The sequence below is a fragment of the Lycorma delicatula genome, chromosome 8 (assembly GCF_047948215.1).
Source record: "Lycorma delicatula isolate Av1 chromosome 8, ASM4794821v1, whole genome shotgun sequence".
In the NCBI taxonomy this organism is placed as follows: Eukaryota; Metazoa; Arthropoda; class Insecta; order Hemiptera; family Fulgoridae; genus Lycorma; species Lycorma delicatula.
Window position 1 is genome coordinate 130,683,416 of NC_134462.1, and position 19,393 is coordinate 130,702,808.

At 26.3% G+C, this 19,393-nt stretch overlaps 1 long non-coding RNA gene across 1 annotated transcript in view; it reads right to left on the reverse strand.

Moving 5' to 3' along the window:
* Positions 1 to 14,753: 14,753 nt before the first annotated feature.
* Positions 14,754 to 19,393, reverse strand: part of LOC142328914 (uncharacterized) — a 70,011-nt gene continuing 65,371 nt past the window's right edge. Inside the window, exon 3 of the long non-coding RNA XR_012757382.1 lies at positions 14,754 to 15,031. This is a non-coding gene — a long non-coding RNA (uncharacterized LOC142328914). The remainder of the gene's footprint in view (positions 15,032 to 19,393) is intronic.

The window sequence follows — 19,393 nt, forward strand, 5'->3', positions numbered from 1 at the left end:
GGAGGCTACTAACCTTTGACCAACAGCCTAAATAATTATTTCATTAATAATAGACTTACTGAAACTGTCCATCACAAAAACAAAACATAATTTTGAGTACTTCAAACTTGTGTTCTTAAAAAATGTTATTTATAAAGGTGGCTTATAGTGAGACTGATGTCCCATCACACTTTACAATATACTTTGAATTATTCACTTCCAAAACTATAATCGAGTTTTTAGAGGTATTGATTAAATATGAACATATAACTCATGTTACACTACAATCAAGAATGATAATCAGCTATTGTGCTACAAATATGTAAGCCTACCTAATTCATTTATCTGATACATTTGATTTATTGAAATGAATGCATTTGTGATTAATACAAATTTAAGGGAGCCTTTTTTTTTTAGCACCTATAGTGTACATGTAGCCAGAATGCATGGACAGTATCCAAACTGAATAGAATATTACTATCTTTCTACAAAATCCATGAAAACATTTCTCCAACCCTACTGATCACAAGAGAATTTTTCCACCTCCTGGGAAACTGAAACGATTCTTTTCAAACTAATTATAGGTTGAAATTTGGCCTCAGCTGCCACTTTGAACAGCCAACTTATTAAATAGTTGCTCGTTTCAATATTCAAGTGCCTCTTTACAAATTCGACATAACTGAGACTCGTATGGTATAACTCTAAATCTGATTAACTTGCACATTCACAACTGAACTTAAGAATGGAAATTGAATTTCTTTTCTGTCATTATTGAAGATAATGAAAAAACAGTGTGGGAAGATCATGCTTTGCTTCCTCTCTCCTAAACAGAGTGAAATTTGAGGAGACATTTGTGTTGACATTCTTAAAAACATTTAAAATGATAATTTTTTAATACAGTTCAGAAATTAAACGACAGTCCATCCAGGTAGCAGAGTCCCAATTCACAAAGAAAAAAGAAAGCACGAAAAGCAATCTAAATTCAAAGTAATGCCTTTTTTTTTAATTTCTGAGGACTTGTTCACATTGATTGGGTGTCTGATCATCAAACTCTTAAGTCTATGTAAGGCTTATGAACCTCTGTACACAGATGAGAAGAAAAGACCTGAAATGAAGAAGAGTACTCATGGTTTCACTAAGTCACTACTGTGTCTGTAAAGATTTTTTTGTCTAAATATATGAGAGAACTAACTTTTTATGGTTTATGTAGCCCATTGAAAGTAAATGGCTGAAATCATCATCTTGTATTTAAAAATGAGTTTTATAGTAACTTATCTTCAACAAAGAAAAGATATTGGGGCAAGGAAAAATTTCACTAACTATATTTTCTGACTTTCTGTCACGTGAGGAGAAAAGGTAAACAAAATTATTAATTAAACCACACGCATCTCATTTTATTTAGAACCAAAAATTTAACAGAAGGATAAATCAAAACAATAACATAATAATAAACATCATCAGCTTTAGTTACGTAAACGTCGATAATTCTGTACATAATGATGGCTTAAACATACTCATTCATATATTATATATATTTTATTTATTTATAAGAAACCGCATTTTTATTTCTTACAAGGAAGGAGTTGTAGGAATAGTTACATAACACAATGTTAAAACTTAACAAACTAGCCAATCAGTTACAGCTCACAGCTATATTACAGCAACGGTTTGAAAATATCAAATTTATTATATCATACATAATATATTTATTGGCTTAGTATATGACAATTATTATTTTAATTAAATTATTATATTTAGTAATAATACAACAATTAGGGAAAAGTAATAAATATTAAGTATATATTTTTTCATTTAGATAGTTCAAGAAAAATAATTTAAAAAAAAAACAACACAAAAAAATGTTATACATTAATTTACTATAAAAATATTGTTACACATAAAAAATTAACCGCAAATCAAATTTAAAAATGCATTGTTTAATATTTAAAAATAATAAAATGAAATCATATAAAAAAATCTATAATGAATTTATTAACAGTTTGTATGAAGTTTAACACTGTGTAAAAAAACCTTTGAAAGGTGTAGCAATACGTTACATTACACTATCATATGAATATAAAATATAAATAACATTATTATTATTATTATTATTATTATTATTATTATTACATATTTCTAATGATAGATACAAAATACATAAGATTTTACAATAAATGGACAATTATTATCATTATCATCATTGTTATTATAATATTATTATTAATGCCATTATTATGTACTATAGCCTATAAAATTCATTTTGACTGAAGCCATTATTTTATAATAATTATGCATAAAAAAATATACATTATACATACTGAACTGATTTGTTAGTAAATAAAGAAAAACGGATCAAAGAAAATTATTATTTCATACGTACTCCTGGAAACTCCCTCAAACAAAAAAGTAATTTAAGGCATTCCTTATTTAGTTCATTCATTAGAACTATGTCAGTCGTTTCTAATTGATAGTAATGATAATAATAACAGAAATAATACCCTAAATAATTTAGATATGAGGGCATAATATAAAAATAAGTTTTTTAATTAACAATTAAAATTTATAAAATAAAATTATACGTTACTGTACAAAATGAAATTAATTGTAAATCAATATTTTTTTTCAATTAATTTTGCAAATACATATAATTATTTAATTAGAACAGTAAATATTTACTTATAACTAACATATAGGGGTCTCTAGAAATACAAGTTTAGTTTTAATTGCTGATATACATATACATACTCGCATACATAATTTTTAAAACCTCACTAATTCTGACCGAATGAGTTAAAACCCTACCTCAAATTATAATACATATGAATTTCAAACACTCTACTTTGTACCTGTAATTAAGGGGAATAAATGTGAGACTATTAGTCCATTATAATACCAAGAGAGCAGCCCCCTTGGTTAATCCGTACAATTCTATGAGAATCAGATATATATATCTCATATCTACATGCTTATCGATGTCTCCTTTCTTTCTTTTTAATTTTAATCTTCAAAATAATATATCACTTAATTAAATATAACAAATAATGCAAGTTATAATAAATTATTCCATTCTATAATACATCGCTGTGCAATTTATCATAACAAAAATTTGTAGGTAAAACTTTTGAAAAAAGTAATAAAATATTTGGTGTCTGGATACATTGAAATAATTAAATTAATTTATCTTCTTTCAGAATGATCCATCAAAACATGAATTATCTAGGGAAAATAGGGATTTTGGATATTATGAATCTGTTTGTAGTAAATGATTTCCATATAAATAAATAAAAGGGAGTGTGGATGTGGATAATTAGATTATCTGTTTCATTTTAATTGGTAACATGAGATTTTAGGACTCAATATCACTGAAGATAATCAACAGGCTGTAAATAGCCACACCAGAGTTAACTAAAATCACTGGTATTCTGTAAGCCCTGGTCATTAAATCATTCCTTTAATAATTACCATTTTCTTTTCAACTTGTTTAAAAATTTTCTGTTTTCAAGATGTTATTGGGATTAATGCAAGAATGATCTTTATAAAATAAGACAGTAACGTGGAGTTTTTGACCGAAATGCTTTGACTTTCTTTACCCATAACTTATGCTCAGCAGATAAATTTAAATATGACAAGACTCAGGTTCAATACTGTGAGCTTTCATAAAGAAGTTTAGACTCTATTGAATTAATTAATTAAAGAAGTACAGGAACATCACATAGCTAAACAGTTATCTCTGAATATTTAGCTAGGAATGATCCTACCCCAAATTAAAAAAAAAAATATGAAAAAAATCATAAAGATTAATAATTTTTAATAATCTTCATTGTTATTCATCAGTAACTATGCAGTATAAAGAATACAAAGGATTAGCACTTGTCTTCCTGTGCTTGTCCCAGGAGGTTGACAGCTTGAGGTCCAACTAGACTGATCATATTTTTATGCTAACTGTTTTTTTTTTGTTTTTTTTTTTATTGGCGATGTCCCCTAGCCCAGATTCTGATAACAAATCCTGCCTTTCTGATCCAGAACTATTTCAAGTTATAAATATGCCTACTAATTTACAATGGTTTGCAAAATAAATACTCTGAATTGAGAAAGTCGCTCAAAATAACTAGAGACTTCAAAATTATAAAAATTAATAAATCATCTACTCATAAAATTGTTTCTTTATATGGTGTCACACAAGTTAATTTCTATGTGGCATATACACTGTTGTTATAGTATGTAATTTGTACCTTCCCTGTTGTTTTATGTCACAGTTGTGTTATTAGCTGAATGCATTGAATAAGATGCATCACAATATAGCTTCAATGACTCAAAACGTGAAAATAAAACACTAACTATTTTCTAATATTACATTATGTACATTTTTTCTTTACAGAAATACCAATGTTATTGTTATTAAATGTAATGAGGAAGATCATGTTTGTACAGTACTGAAAAGACTAATTAAATATTTTATAAAAAGCTTCAACAAAAAGATGAATTTGTCAGATACATAATTTTTTTCTAAAAGTACAATGTGTGTAATGACATTAGCTTATTAGTATTAATTTTAAAGTAATTTTATAGCACAGTATGTATAGCAGTGTCTAAGTGATAAAAGCTATGATGATACTTCATGGCACTAATCTTAGACCTATAAAAAAATAATGAAAAACAAGAAATCAGGGTATATTCATTTATAATAATTCCAAGAATATAAATCTGAAATTGGAAAATTCTTATAAACTTCAAAGAAGAAAAGCAATTTTGGTCTCGGGAATCCATATGTAAGCAATGCAGAAATGACATAAGATTAAGCTTCTTATTAAAAATGTTAGGACATGTATTTGTTAAAACAAAACTAGAAACACCCATAAATTAATGAAGTTTTACTACATACATTCATCCAAATAATTATCCACATAGAAATATTAATAATTTAAAAAAAAACATCCACTTCAAACAGCACATGGCACACACATAAACAAATGATGACATATATTATATCTTGAATAAGTAGTTAACACAGGTAATCAATAAATGTTAAAATAAATTATTAATAGAGTAAGTAACCTTATATGTTAGTAACATCTGCTTCTTTTGGTTTTTTTTTGGTTTTTTTGTCATTATATGTCTCTAATATCAATGTAATTTACAAATGCATTTATTTCTCATATTAAACAATGGTTATTATTAATATTATTCTAATTACAATATTGTTCTATAACAAAATTATATAGTAAAATAACACTAAATATTGAAATTTACATGTACAAAAATCAAACAACTTAGTTTTGAGAAATATATATAAACAAATAATCATGATTACGAGAAAGAAAAACTGAAGTGTAATATTTTTTATTATAAGGATTAAATAAATATATATAATATTTAAACTTTCATTATATAAAGGCAGATTGTTGATTAAGTATTTTTAAACTGTAACTATTAAATTATATAGAATAGAACAATGGTAAAGAAGTGTATAAGAAATAAGTATATCTGTAATCCTGTTTAGAAATAAAAATGGAAAAATTATCATAATAAAAAATAATTAAATAGTATTCTTTAAACACAGCTGTTATACATTTGAAATTTTATTTTTAATTTATTGGTGGGAGAGGCAATTTCCAAAAAAGTGATGAAAAATTCATATGGACAGCAGTAATATTTAAGATATTTTGCTGATGTAACCCGACAAATAAAATACATTTTTTATTTATTATTATTTTATATTTAAATTTAATAAGAGGACCATAATTAGGTAAATAAATAGATTTTTTGGGGTAAGTTATCTGTCTCCAGATTTGAGTTTGTATCAAACAGATTAGGAGAAGGATTGGTGTATAGGAATTATAGTAAAAGATATTGAAGACTGAAGGTTTAAATCATACAACTGTTTACAAAGATGGATGGTGTGGAGACAAACATAAAAAGAAGTTTAGAAGGAAAAATAAATTGAAAGTGAAAAACAGAATCACTAAGCTGTAAACAACTTGCAAAAGAAAGAAAAAAGTGTTACTGGGTAATCAATTCATTAATTTTCCAATAATCCATTATATAATAACAAGCATGATGGATGTGAGCTATCATTTGAATTTTTTCTACATTAGATTCACTAAAAATTTTTACAAGACAAATTTTCAATACAAATGGTTATTTCTATAATTTCACTATAAATTGATCAGGATTTTTTGTTAGTAAAGAATTATATAGAAAGGCAAAACTTATTTTAAACAAAACTTGCTGAAACAAGTTTATTTTATCTCTGTTACCAAGATCTTAACTTTGACTGCAATTCATTTGCTATGTTATGTATTCATCTGAAATATTTATCAGTAGCATGTACCGTTGTGGAAAAATACATTTTTGGTATTTATTCACTCTGGATGCATTTTACAAAAAAAAGAAAGAAAAAAGTAATATAACAAAGAATTAAACCCACTCCACTTTTGGCGAAAAGTTGTTTAATTTGTAGGCTCGGGATACATTTTATAAAAAATTTCAATAAAAAAAATACAGCTTAAAGTAACTTAATTTTGAAAGTTTTCTTTTTTCTTTTCATTAGGAAAATAATATGGGAGATGCATTTAATTTTATTTTTTTGTATTTGTTTGCATCAAACAATCTTTGTATATGTATACATATATTTTTTAATCTTGACCAGCTTTTCTTTCTGGTAGCAGACTAGAACTGGTATCTGGAGCAACAAGTAATTCAGCTGATTTCAAACATGGAGAAGAAAGAGTATTTAAATGGGGTTGAATAGCAGCAGTCTCTGGGTATGTAAAAATCTGTACAAGATTTTTTTTTAAAGAAGAAAATGTCCATTAATGTGGTCAGTTAATTTATATAATGTACAAAATGCTGACTTTTTTCTGGTCTTAGATTCAATACCTAGCTAGGTATGGTAGCATTTTTAAAAATTTCATTATATGATGATAAAAATTCTGAATTGGGCATCACCTGTAGCGAATAAATAAATACTTGATATAAGTCTCAGTAAGTCAAAACATACACAAGCAACAACAAGAGAAATGAATTACTCCCTTCAATCTGGTTGAAAACAATTTCTACTGTTATAATCTTAAAGTAATGCATTAAATCACTATCAGAATTGCAAAAAAATTGTAAAAAACCAATGACATTAATATGCTTTCAAATAATAGATATTACCAAATTTTTTAATTATGAAATTGGTAAATAAAATTCTTTTCTGAATAAATTCATAATGCTACAAATAATGAACAATGTATTTAATATTTTGTACCATAAAAAATATATTTCTCACATTATCATAAAAGCGGTTAATATTTTGAGGTTAACAGCTAAAATAATTTCCCAGAAAAAAGTAAATAAGTTTATTTCAAGTTTAATATAGAGTGAACAAACAGAACATCAAGTAACTGTTGTATTACTTGATATTTTAATGAAGAATACGCAACTAAAATGTTAATTTGCTGTCACATTTATAAAATTTAAGAAGACTATTTTAATGGAACTATAATATGAAACAGTTGATGACAGAACTGGGCAGTGGCAAACATGTTATGATTTCAAGAAGGAATTTTGTAAAAATTATTGGGACGTCAATACATATAAAATTACTATATCATTAGATATAGTCATTTGACAAGCACTGGTAACCAGATCTAGGTGCAAATAACTGTTTGTTTTGTATATACTGTTGTTATCTTAAAAGTAAATTACTTAATGTTATAATGTATACACAAAATTATCAGCATTATTACAATCATGGTTTTGTATCTATGATACAGAATGGCCTACTCTGAAATAATACAAATTTGTTAACTTTTCAACTCTTAATAGAATAAATATATTACAACTTCAATCATAAACACTAGGGCAGTGTTTATGGTACATTAGGGCAATGTACATGGTAGGCAGCAGAGTAGGGTACTTTGATCTTTTTTTTTATTTAAAATTTTTCAGTGATCTAATGAGAATTTTTAGAAAGTGCAATAATGGTAATATATAGTGATTATACTGTAAACACACATATTCATTATCAGTCAAGGACAATGAAAAATCAGATTTTATTATAAAAAATATTTCATGTTTACAGTTCAGAAAAATAAGATAAAATATTTTTCCCAAAGTTGAATCTGTTACTGCGTACTACTTTAGATATAAGAAGACACAAACCTATATTTATTGGAATGATAGATAAAAGTACAATGATTTATGCTTTTACTTAATTTAACTTTTTTTTTTTGATAATGTCACTGGTTTCTTACTCATTTTTAAAAAAAATTAAAATAAATTTTCTTATAACTGAATAAAATATCTGAATTACCAAACATTACCTAATGAGGCTAAATAATTTTGGTAATCACTTGGAATACATACTCTACTGTCTTTCCTAAAGTCCTGATTAATTTTTATGTTACAAATTTCTGATACACTATGTCTAAGTAACATGAGAGAAATATACAAGAGAAAAAATGTTTTGGTAAATTTCTTATTCTCCTCGAGGCACATAAAACCCATAACACACAATACAGCTCACTATCCTCTCATTAATCAACAATGACCACAGCCAGAAATAAACAGGATTTTAATTTACTGGATAGTATAAAATAATTTTAGGTGATATATTTTTAAGAAATATAAAATAACAAAAAAGTAACACTGATAACATTGTACATATGTAAATAGAAAATCAGTGTACTGAATCTTAGTTTTTAGGCATTATGTGATTATAGAACCTTGATACTGTCCCTAGTTACAATTCTGTTGTTGGATTTTAATTAACAATACTCTTAGCTTGGTAATTTGTGGATGGAATAAGCTGCAATCAAGAAAGCTGCGTAAGACATATATAAAGACCTGCAATATTACATCAGTATATCAAATTTATTATAACAGTCAAAAGAATTTTTATCCTCACTAGTATTAATACCATATTATGATCTATAATCTTCATATATACTTTGAAGTTTGTTTTTTTAACTTTTCTGAAAATCAGCATGCCTTACAAAAGGAAAAATATTTTTTTGGATCCTGAATAACATTCTAAATTATATTTATTTATATACTAGTAGTTTGCAATAACTCGGGAAGTATAACAACAGTTGAAACCAGTGGTTTCTGCAGACCACCATAGTTACTCAACACTGAATGTGGTTTCTGTGTGCTACTGGCATTTATTAGTTAGTGGCTAATAATTATATCCATCTACTACATGACTTATAAAAAAGTTCAAAACAATTTTACTTCACAGCAACCTTCTTCAATGTCTCTTTTTTATTTATGTACAACCCCATGACTTTTGAATAGCCAACATGGCATCCTGATTATGTATTTATTCTATTTAAAAAATAACAATTTTTTTCTATGTGTATGTAATGTCACAGTATATATAATATAAAAGTCCTCAAAAAAATTTCTTAATTAGGACAGTTAACGCAATGTATGTTACTATGTATATAGCTTGTAATTTTTTTAAACAATTATATTTTATTACAATATCTAAGTCGGGATTTTCACTGTTAAACACATTTCACAAAATTAAGCATTTGAAAGAATCTATAATTTATTTTAATAAAATTTTTCAAAGCCTTTTACATGTTTAAAAAGGTTTTTTAAAATGTTATATTAATCATAAATAAAAACTAAATACACTAATGCAACAGAATTTTTTTGTTCAGACACTGGTTTTTTTAGTTATTTAGTTTTTTTAACAACAAAATTCATAATACGTTTAAAAAAGTTACATCAAATTCTTCAGTAAAATAATCTTATTTTAAAACATTAATAATAGAATTTAAAAATAATGAATCAGAATATCACAAAAATTGTTATCTACTGGAAATAACTAACAAGTTTGATATAATTTTTTTTTTCAAAAACATCAAGTCATCTCAACAGTGTTTACGTAATATTATCAAATTGTTTTTAATAAACTATATTGTCTTTTTATATTTTTTGAATAAAATTTGAATGTCTAAGAAACATGTAAAGAAGTCAATACTATAATGCAGTCCAGCAAGAAAAAATCAATCAACCAGTTTGCAGCGAGTATCTTTGAATTAACAAGCAGTTTATTAGCATTATATTAATGCTAATCAATATATAGCAATTAATTAAATATACAGGTTGTTTTAAATATTCCCCATATTAAAATAACAACAACAAGCAGTAATTACTGAATTTATTTTTTAAATAATCAAAACATTACTGTTGAATTGGCGAGTGTAAGTTATATTTGGTTAATTTTGTGATTCTGTGTGTGACAAATCATATGTATATTAATGTAACATTGGAGGCGATTAATCAAATTCACCAGTAATTATGCATAATAAAATTTACATAACATATATATAATGTGAACATTTTTTTAAACAGTTTTCCTTAGACCCTCATGAAAATAACTTTCTCACTAATCCATATCAAAGGCAGTCCTTCAATGGATTGATTTTCACCATCCTTTATATTTCTTTCCTTCTTTCAGCAAGTGCCATTGGGGAGTTAATTACCTCAGTAGGATGTTATCATATTAGCACAATAGTAGTAGCGGCTCTCCAAGAACCGTTTCCAACCCAAGGGTTGAAAAAAAAACCGAATTAGTAGTGGAAGTACCTGTTGGGTACAGATAAGCCTCCTGTTCATCATAAATCTATCAATTAAATAACTGCACATCATTTTATATAAGATGATTGTACAATCTAGCAAATAAATCTACCTTTTTTCAGAATCATATGGAGTAACATACATAAAGACATGAATGGATATAAATACATACAACCTAAAGTTTTGAAGTTACAGAAAAAAAAAATGTATTACGTATATAGAAGAAAATTACTATAACAAAATTAGAAATATTATCAAAGACACCCTAATACAAAATCAAGAACTAAATTCATGGGAGATCTCAGAAGCCGTTGAAATAGAATAAGGAGTAAGACAAGGAGACGGACTTTCACCATTACTATTTAACTGTGCATTGGAAAAAGTAATTAGAGAATGGTGAAATGAAGTAAAAGCTAAAGGGATAAGATTGGATCCCAAATATAAAATCATAATAGACTACTTAACATTTGCTGATGATATTGCTCTCCTTACAGAATCAAAAGAGGAAGCATAAGAACAGTTAACAAAATTAGAACTACAAGCTCAAAAAACTGGATTACAAATATCTTATGTGAATACTAAATTTCTCACAAAATTTCAAAAGTCCAATACTTTAAATAACTAGGGGAATGGATCTCTGATAATCTAAATGAAGAACAAGCAATTAACACAAGAATTAAAAACATGAATTTAATCTTCCATCTAACTTAAGAAACCTACTATTGATAAGAAATCATTATCTTGGATTGTTAGAAAAAGACATTACCAAACTGTGATCCTTCCAGAAGCTTTATATGGATCATTAACACTTAACTATAAACGAACAGGGTTAGCTGAAAGATTGGACAAGTTAGAAAGAAAAATTGCTAGAAAGATATATCCCAGTTAGAAAGATACAAACCAGTCCTAGGATTGGTTTATCAACAAATTTTTATGCCATAGAATATATATCCTATTCACGTCTCTTGCCGTTTCTTTAATAAGCTTTGTAAACATGGCACCTTATCAATCCTTCGCAAAACGTCTTCAAAATTTTAAATGCATACATGCATTTAAATTTCATTCATTCATTTATATTTGTTGAACATTTATAACAGAACTTTCCAGAGCTTCGTCCCAGCAAAAATAAATAAAATTATAAATCAAAAAGGATTTAATTAGTGGCGTCATTACATTGATAAATAGTTCTTTCAAATGGTCATGATGGACTTTGGTTATTAAAGTTCAATTAATGACGAACATCTCAGGAATGAACAGTTAAGGAATGAATCAACTTCACTAATGTGATTTACCTTTCAGTTACGTAAAAGAGAATATCATGAACAAAATAAGCTAAAAATTCTATAATTTCAGTAAGAAAAGATTTATTGGTAATTACAAAGTAAAGTAGATTTCACGGGAAAAATCAACAAAACTTAAACAGAAATTTAAAAATGAGTTCAATATTTTATTTTCAAAAGTTGGACCAATGTAAAATTTTATTTATAAAAGCAAACTCAGCACATTTATAATATTTATGCAGTGTTAATAATAGCAGTTTTATTATTTCTTTAACTATTTTAAGTGATCAGTTGATGTTTTATCATTTACAATAATTATTTTCTAGGATAGAATTTCATTATACCAAATTTTGAAATACTTACATTTACAATATTAAAATTTAGTTTGGTTTTAATGTGTTTTTGTTTAATTTCGTAATATTAATTAAAAATACAATTTGCTCATTATCGACTTTTACAATAAATTAATGTGGCTTGGTCATTATTGGTAAGTTAAATGGAAGCCTACTGTAATTTTGTTTATCACATATATTAGTTTTAAATTAAAAAGGTTTATTTTATTTGTTATCATGTGCTTTATCAACTTGATTAAGATCGCATCAATAACAGAACATGTTCTACAGTCTATATTATTGAATCAATTATCACTGTTTCAATTAATTCAGAATATTAGAATTCAAGTATTTTTATTAGGATGATTTATAGAATATGTATAGAGCTGTCCATTAATTATGTAAACAGGCTTAACCAAATCTTACATTGGGAATGAATAATACTCTTAAGTAAAATTGCTGGAAGAAATCTATAAATATCCACCTTTTAGTAGGTAAAAATATAATAAAATTGTGTATATGTGTGTAACATTTATAAACAAATAATCTTGCAAGTTCATGCGTGTATTTACATCAAATTAGATGTAAATTCATTTTTTAAATTTTTTCTTTTGTTAATAACCTTATGAACAATTGAAAAAATTACTACATTTAAGTTTTGTTAAACTTTTTTGTCAATCTTAATGATGAAAATTGTTTTGAAACTGTAAACTTCTGATATTAAAAACCAAACCAAATATTATAAACATGTTCTTAATAACTTCAAAATATTTTCAGTTCCCTTGAGACCATCCTTGGTTTCATCTGATGTTATTGCTGTTTTTTTTTTAAATTTAATTAATTTTTTTTAAGTAGCAAACAAATTTAAGGTGTAAATGAATAAATTTTGGATTTGATTCTTAACTGTTCATTTAATACTAACATATATATATATATATATATATATATATATATATTTGTAAAGAGATGATTGTAAGAGCAACTGAAATTATTTCAATTATTAAAAAATGAATAAAAGATATATTTTTATTCCCAAAATATCTCTGATATGATTCAACAATTTAATGGTTTATAATAAAAAAATAAAATAAAATAAATAAATAACTGAACATCTTTAAAAAATTAAATGTTTTATAAAAAAAAAAAAAAATTGGTAAAGAATTTGCTGTAAACCTCTCTTGGTTGTAGGGAGTCTAAAACCATAATGTTATACTTATGTAATTATAAATAGATAGCCTGCATGAATTATTTTTAAAATAATAAAAAACATTTAAGTATATGCAAGTGTAAAATATTTAAATTACAAATGTCATAAGTGTTAGTATAAGAAGTGTTTTTTATTTATATTTAAAAAAGAGAGAAAATCTTGTAATTTTAAAGAGAAATGATTCTGCTAATGATGCTTCTTAAAAATTAAATAAAAAACAATTCCCTGTTATTATAATACTTTTTTTTTATAACTTTAACAAATAATATAAAATAAAATGATAAAGGCACTTTAAATTTAACAAAGGTTACTTTACAATTAAATTATACTTATTAAACTATAAAAATTATATTTTATTATCCTAATTACCTAATAATGGTAGTAATGATAAATTACCTACACTATCATAATAATACATTATACAATTAATTTTATGTACACGTTAAAATATACCATGCAATGCACAATATTATTAATTTATAAATTAAAAAAAAAGTAATTCAACTAACATATATTACATAAATTTTAGGATATATATATATATATATATATGTATACATATAATTATTAAAATACTTTGGTTTTTTAAAAAATATTCTTGCCCTCATATCTACAATTACTGAAAGTATTATAAGGCAATAAAAGTTATACTGATAAACTTATTTTATCTATGTTAATATCATCAAAATCAAAATAAAATTATTCATGCTCAGTAATTAAAATAATACTATCTCAAAGATAATATAAAGTACAATATTATTTAATTTATAATTATTATTACTAATTATTATTATCAGAGAAGTCAAAATCAGCAATACGTTGGTATAAATAAATTAGGCCTGTTTATTGAATTAAGTTTTGTAATACATATGTTTTAAATAATAATCCATAATAATATAATTTATTAGAATATAAGTTTTCTGAAGCCGTACAAAAAGTCACTGATTAATATTTAAGAAATTATTTATATTATTTTCTTAATAATATAACATGGAAATTACACGTTAACTGCCTGTCTTAATGAATATAAAAATAAATAACATTTAATTAATAATTGTAATAAAAATGATTCATTCATAAAACTGGATAAACAGAAAGAAGGATAGAAAACAATTCTAGTAACAAAAAATACATATAATTAGATTAACAAAAAATTAATAAAATACATTTTTTTTTCTTTTAATAATACAATTCCATTAATTAAGTCATTAATTTCTACGAATATTTAAACAACTACAAAAAAAATAATATGGCATACGAATAAGGATCTTACAATTCTTCAATCTATATTTTTTAAAATTATCTAAGAATTTATATTAACTTATGATTTTACTTTAAAAAAAAAACTATTCATAAAATGAGTTATTAAAAAATAATAGTTACTAATTAGATAAACCTGAATTTTCTGCATCTACTTTTAATGTGAACTTAAATTAATGTTTTAAAAGTTATTTTTTATTGTATTATATTTTTATCAGCATCATTACTCATTAATTTAATTAATATTCTTATGTTAATATAAACGATAACAATTTTTTTTTCTTTAGTAATCCTGCTCTGATCCAAGGTTTTACAAATTCTTGATCTTTGAAGTCAAATGTTGAAGCAGTTCCTTTTTGTCATCCATAAAGTAGCAGATCTACCATATCTGAGATTATCTATATAATACATAAATAAGGTATGAACTGAGTAATGCTAACCTTATTTACTTAACTGTTTAATAAATCAACATGAAATCTTCAGAAGAAAAAAGGTCTGTCTGAGCATGTATTCTTTCACCCCCAATACACCTATCCAGAACTTTCAAGGCTTTGACTAATATTTATAATTATTTTAATCATCATTTGGGGTCGTTATATCTTGCTTTTTTGGTTGGTGGGGGGGAGATTGTTATATCTTGCATTAAAAGTCATTTAATGACCTTGGAATTTAAATTTCTTTTAAAACTGAAAAATATTTTTTAACAAAAAATCTTATTCTTGTTAGAAGAATATTGATTTCATAAACATTATTCTGTCTTGGCCAGCAAATCTACAATCGCACACCTTTTAACTTAAAATGATGTTTTTAGATTTTTCTTCAGTGTACAACATATATAGAAAATACTGAAATTGTTTATAATAAAAAAAAAGATAACAAAAAAGAATATCAAGGGTTTTAAAACAGATGTGTAAACAAAATTAATTTATTTGAAATGTAACTCCATCTTTATACCTACTCATTCTGGCAAGAAGTAAGTGATATTTAACACAATTTACACATAATAAATTAATCGCTTCAATATATCTATCAACTGTGAGGGCAATCTTAAAAGAAAACCATTCAGCATTTTTGCTGATAGAGGTAAGCAAACCTGTGGAACAGGTTCACTGGTTTGTTGATTTTTTCGCTATGCCATTGTATAGCTGTTTATATATGAGTTATAGTCTTAAAATTAATAAGAAAGTTGACATTTCTGCTGATTGTGAAATCTAAGTAGCAATTGTTTTGGACTGGCTAAAATTCAAGTGCAATTGGTTATTGTGTATGATTTTAACCTAATTATCAAAAGAAATATGTAAAAAAGGTTTTAAAATATTCTGGGGCAGTAGAGTGAATGGAAATGATTTTCAAGAAACCTTGATTGTAATTGTAGCTTGAAAATGAACATAGATAATAAATTTGTCTCAGTCACCATTTTGCAGAATGGAAAATTGATTTTACTATACGTTTCCAAAGAGTAATTCTTGATAAAATTATTCAACAAAAATTCTATGGATTATATACTGTTACGTTATCTGAAGTCCTCATTTGCTATGCAGAAAGTAATGAATTTCTGTATTGGGTAGTTATCAGAGATGAAACAAGCTGTTTGTATAGTACTCTATAAACAAAATGCTGTGGAGGGTTATCACCCTCATTTAAAAAAAAGAAAGAATTTGCAATCTTCAGTCGATTAACTTTTATTATAAGGAACAACAATTACAAGCCTATTGTGAAACAGTTCAGAAGTTGCACTGTGCTATCCAAAATCAAATCAGTCAATTATTGTATTCTGGATAAACCTCTGAGCAACTCCTGTTTTTTCAAATCATTGACATTTTTGGGAGACAAATTACTAATGATTGATGTAATGAAAGAGTGGTTGAATTGAATGGTGGGAATGAGAATGAAAAGAGCACCGAAGCTAATTATTAAAATAAATGCATCAATGATGGCAGCATACTTTACTGTAGACTATAAGATACATTGATTTGATACGAAAATGTTTTTAACAGTATTAGTTTGCTAATTAATGATTTATATAAAATTAAACAGTCTACTTAGTAAACAGTAATTATATTTCAAGTGAATGAAAACTAATTGAAGCCCAATGTAATCTTTTCAAATTATTTTCTAAAAGAAGCAAGTAAATACAGAGGGGTAAAAAAAAGTACTCATTATTTGTAATTAAATAATATCTAAACAAAAAGACTTAAACTCTCTAATGTGTGTAGTGTAAGGCATTAAATTTATCATGGTAGGCGGAGCTGGAAACTTATGCTGTGCATGCACAGGTGGTTGGTCATGGAATGAGCCAGTCATATTAGCCAGTGCAGCAGAAGACAGTCAAGTAGCAGTAATCGCTGAGGTTCATTTATCGTTTGTTGAACGCAAGGCTGTACTGAAGTGGTACGTGAAGTACAAGAACATTCATGAGGTACAACAGCAGTGGCATGGGAGTTTGGAACACCGCCACCAACCCATCGAACAATTGCCTGCATTCATGATAAATTCAAAGCCAACGGAACTGTTAAAGATGTGCACAAGGAAAGATCACTGCAAAAATCAGTGAACCAGGGTGAGGTGAGCCGGTCAAGTGTCAGATGCATTCTGAAGAGTGCAAAGTGAAACATTCCAAGACTGCTACATGCGATGAATAAGGATGAACCAGATCAAAGGACCGAATACTGTGAATGGTTTCAGCACACTGTTGTTGAGGATGAGAAATTTGTAGGGAAGTTTGTGTGGACTGACAAGGTGAAATTCAAACTTAACGGTACTGTGAATTGCCACAATAGTGTCTAGTAGGCTCTAGTGTGGTGTGGCCTATCAGTGCATGGTTTGACTGTTCCCTTCTTCTTCGAGGGTACCATAACTGGTGATAGTATCTTGATATACTTCAGACAAGGATTTTGCCTGCCATCCAAAACCTGTATGGTGATGAACCTTTTTATATGCAACAAGACGGAGTCCCGCCTTACTACCATTGAGATGTCAGGTTGTACCTTGATAAAACTCTACCCGGACGGTGGGTGGGTCGAAGAGGTGCTGTTGAGTAACCACCTTGGTCTCCTGATTTGACTTCTTTGGACTTCTACCTCTAGGGGAATCAAGAATGATGTGTATCGAGAAAAACCAGCAACAATCAATGAGCTACGTGAAAAAATCATAGTCATGTGCTGCCGTAACCCCTAGATACACTAAAAGCTGTAGTTCAGTGTGCACTTTGGCACCATGGGCATTGTTTAGAAGGGCCATTTCGAACACATACCATAACCTTCACTAAGTGCCAAAAATCTTTTTTTTCACATCAAGTCAAATTTGTCACAAGATATGGACTAGCAAATAGTGAGTACATTTTTTTGGACCCCTCTTATAAAGCATTATAGATGATTAATACTGTCCTCAAACACTAATAAATTATTAAAATTAAGTTATCTGTATTTTTATTTAAAATTACTATTTAATTGTAAAAGAACATCAAAAAAAGATCTCCTTTAACAGCAACTATACTCAAATATCTACCATATATTACGAAAAGAACTACAAGGTGGAAAGCAAACTTTTTTTAAATATAACAGTAAAATAAAATATTAATTTTTCTTCAATGTAACAAACAAAAATTAGTAACCTAGAATTATTACATTACAGCATCCTTGAAGTAACATATTTTGGAAGTAAAATGAATATTAATGCTAAAAAAAAACAACAAAACTTTAAAATGTATACAATACTAAAAACAATCTTAAAACTACATTACATAATTAAAAGTAAAAAAAAAATTTGGAATTTGATTAAAATTAACAAACTACTTTTATATAAATATAATTAGGATTTTTTTTTTGTAATTCTATACCTTTTTTAATTAGAAATAATAAGTTTCTCATTATAGATAATAAATGATTGTATTCAAATACAGAATAATCTACTACAAATAGTAAAATAAGAAAGATTATTATTAAAAATTAACAAAAACCTAATTATGGAAAAATCCCATACTGCACTAAATCTTAGTAGATTACACAAACACATTTGTTGAAACAGTATTTTTTAATGAGACATGAGGAGGTATGAAATATTATTTATTTATTGAAATTCTTAAACTGGAAATAGTTATAACAACTTCCAATAAAATTTTTTTCCAAATTAGTAGCCAATGACTGCAAAATAAAAATGACATTATCATTATATAAATACATAATTGCAAAAGAATATGGCATTTTAATACATGTGCAATGAAATATTGAAGTGTCAAAAAAACCTGTTTTTATAAAACATGAGATCTGTCATGCCCTTGTATAAGTACAGCAAAATCTCCACAAAATGGAATCTCCTTAAAACATACGGTTTCCCAAGTTCCAATTTATTTTAATAGAAATTAATCTCTTAAAGGCAGAAAACTCTGTTAATACAAAAATTAAGAAACATGGAATTTATTTTTAATTTCACATATTAAGTTTATTCTATAAAGAGGAAAGAAAATAAAAGAATGGAATAGTCCGTAACAAAATAAAGTGATTAAAAAATAGATTGTACACAAACCATAATTTGTAACATAATAAATGTAATAGATGACTAATTGTTGTTTAGTACAAGATACGCTGATATATTTATGGATCCAACTTCTGGCCAATAAGCCGATGATCATTAATAAAGTACGGTAGCAAGCGACAGTTTATGTAAACAATCAATTTTTTTTTTTACTATGCTCTTGTGACTGAAACTATTATGACATTTATAAAAAAATTTAGTTACTTCTGTTTAACGCTTCTTGATAA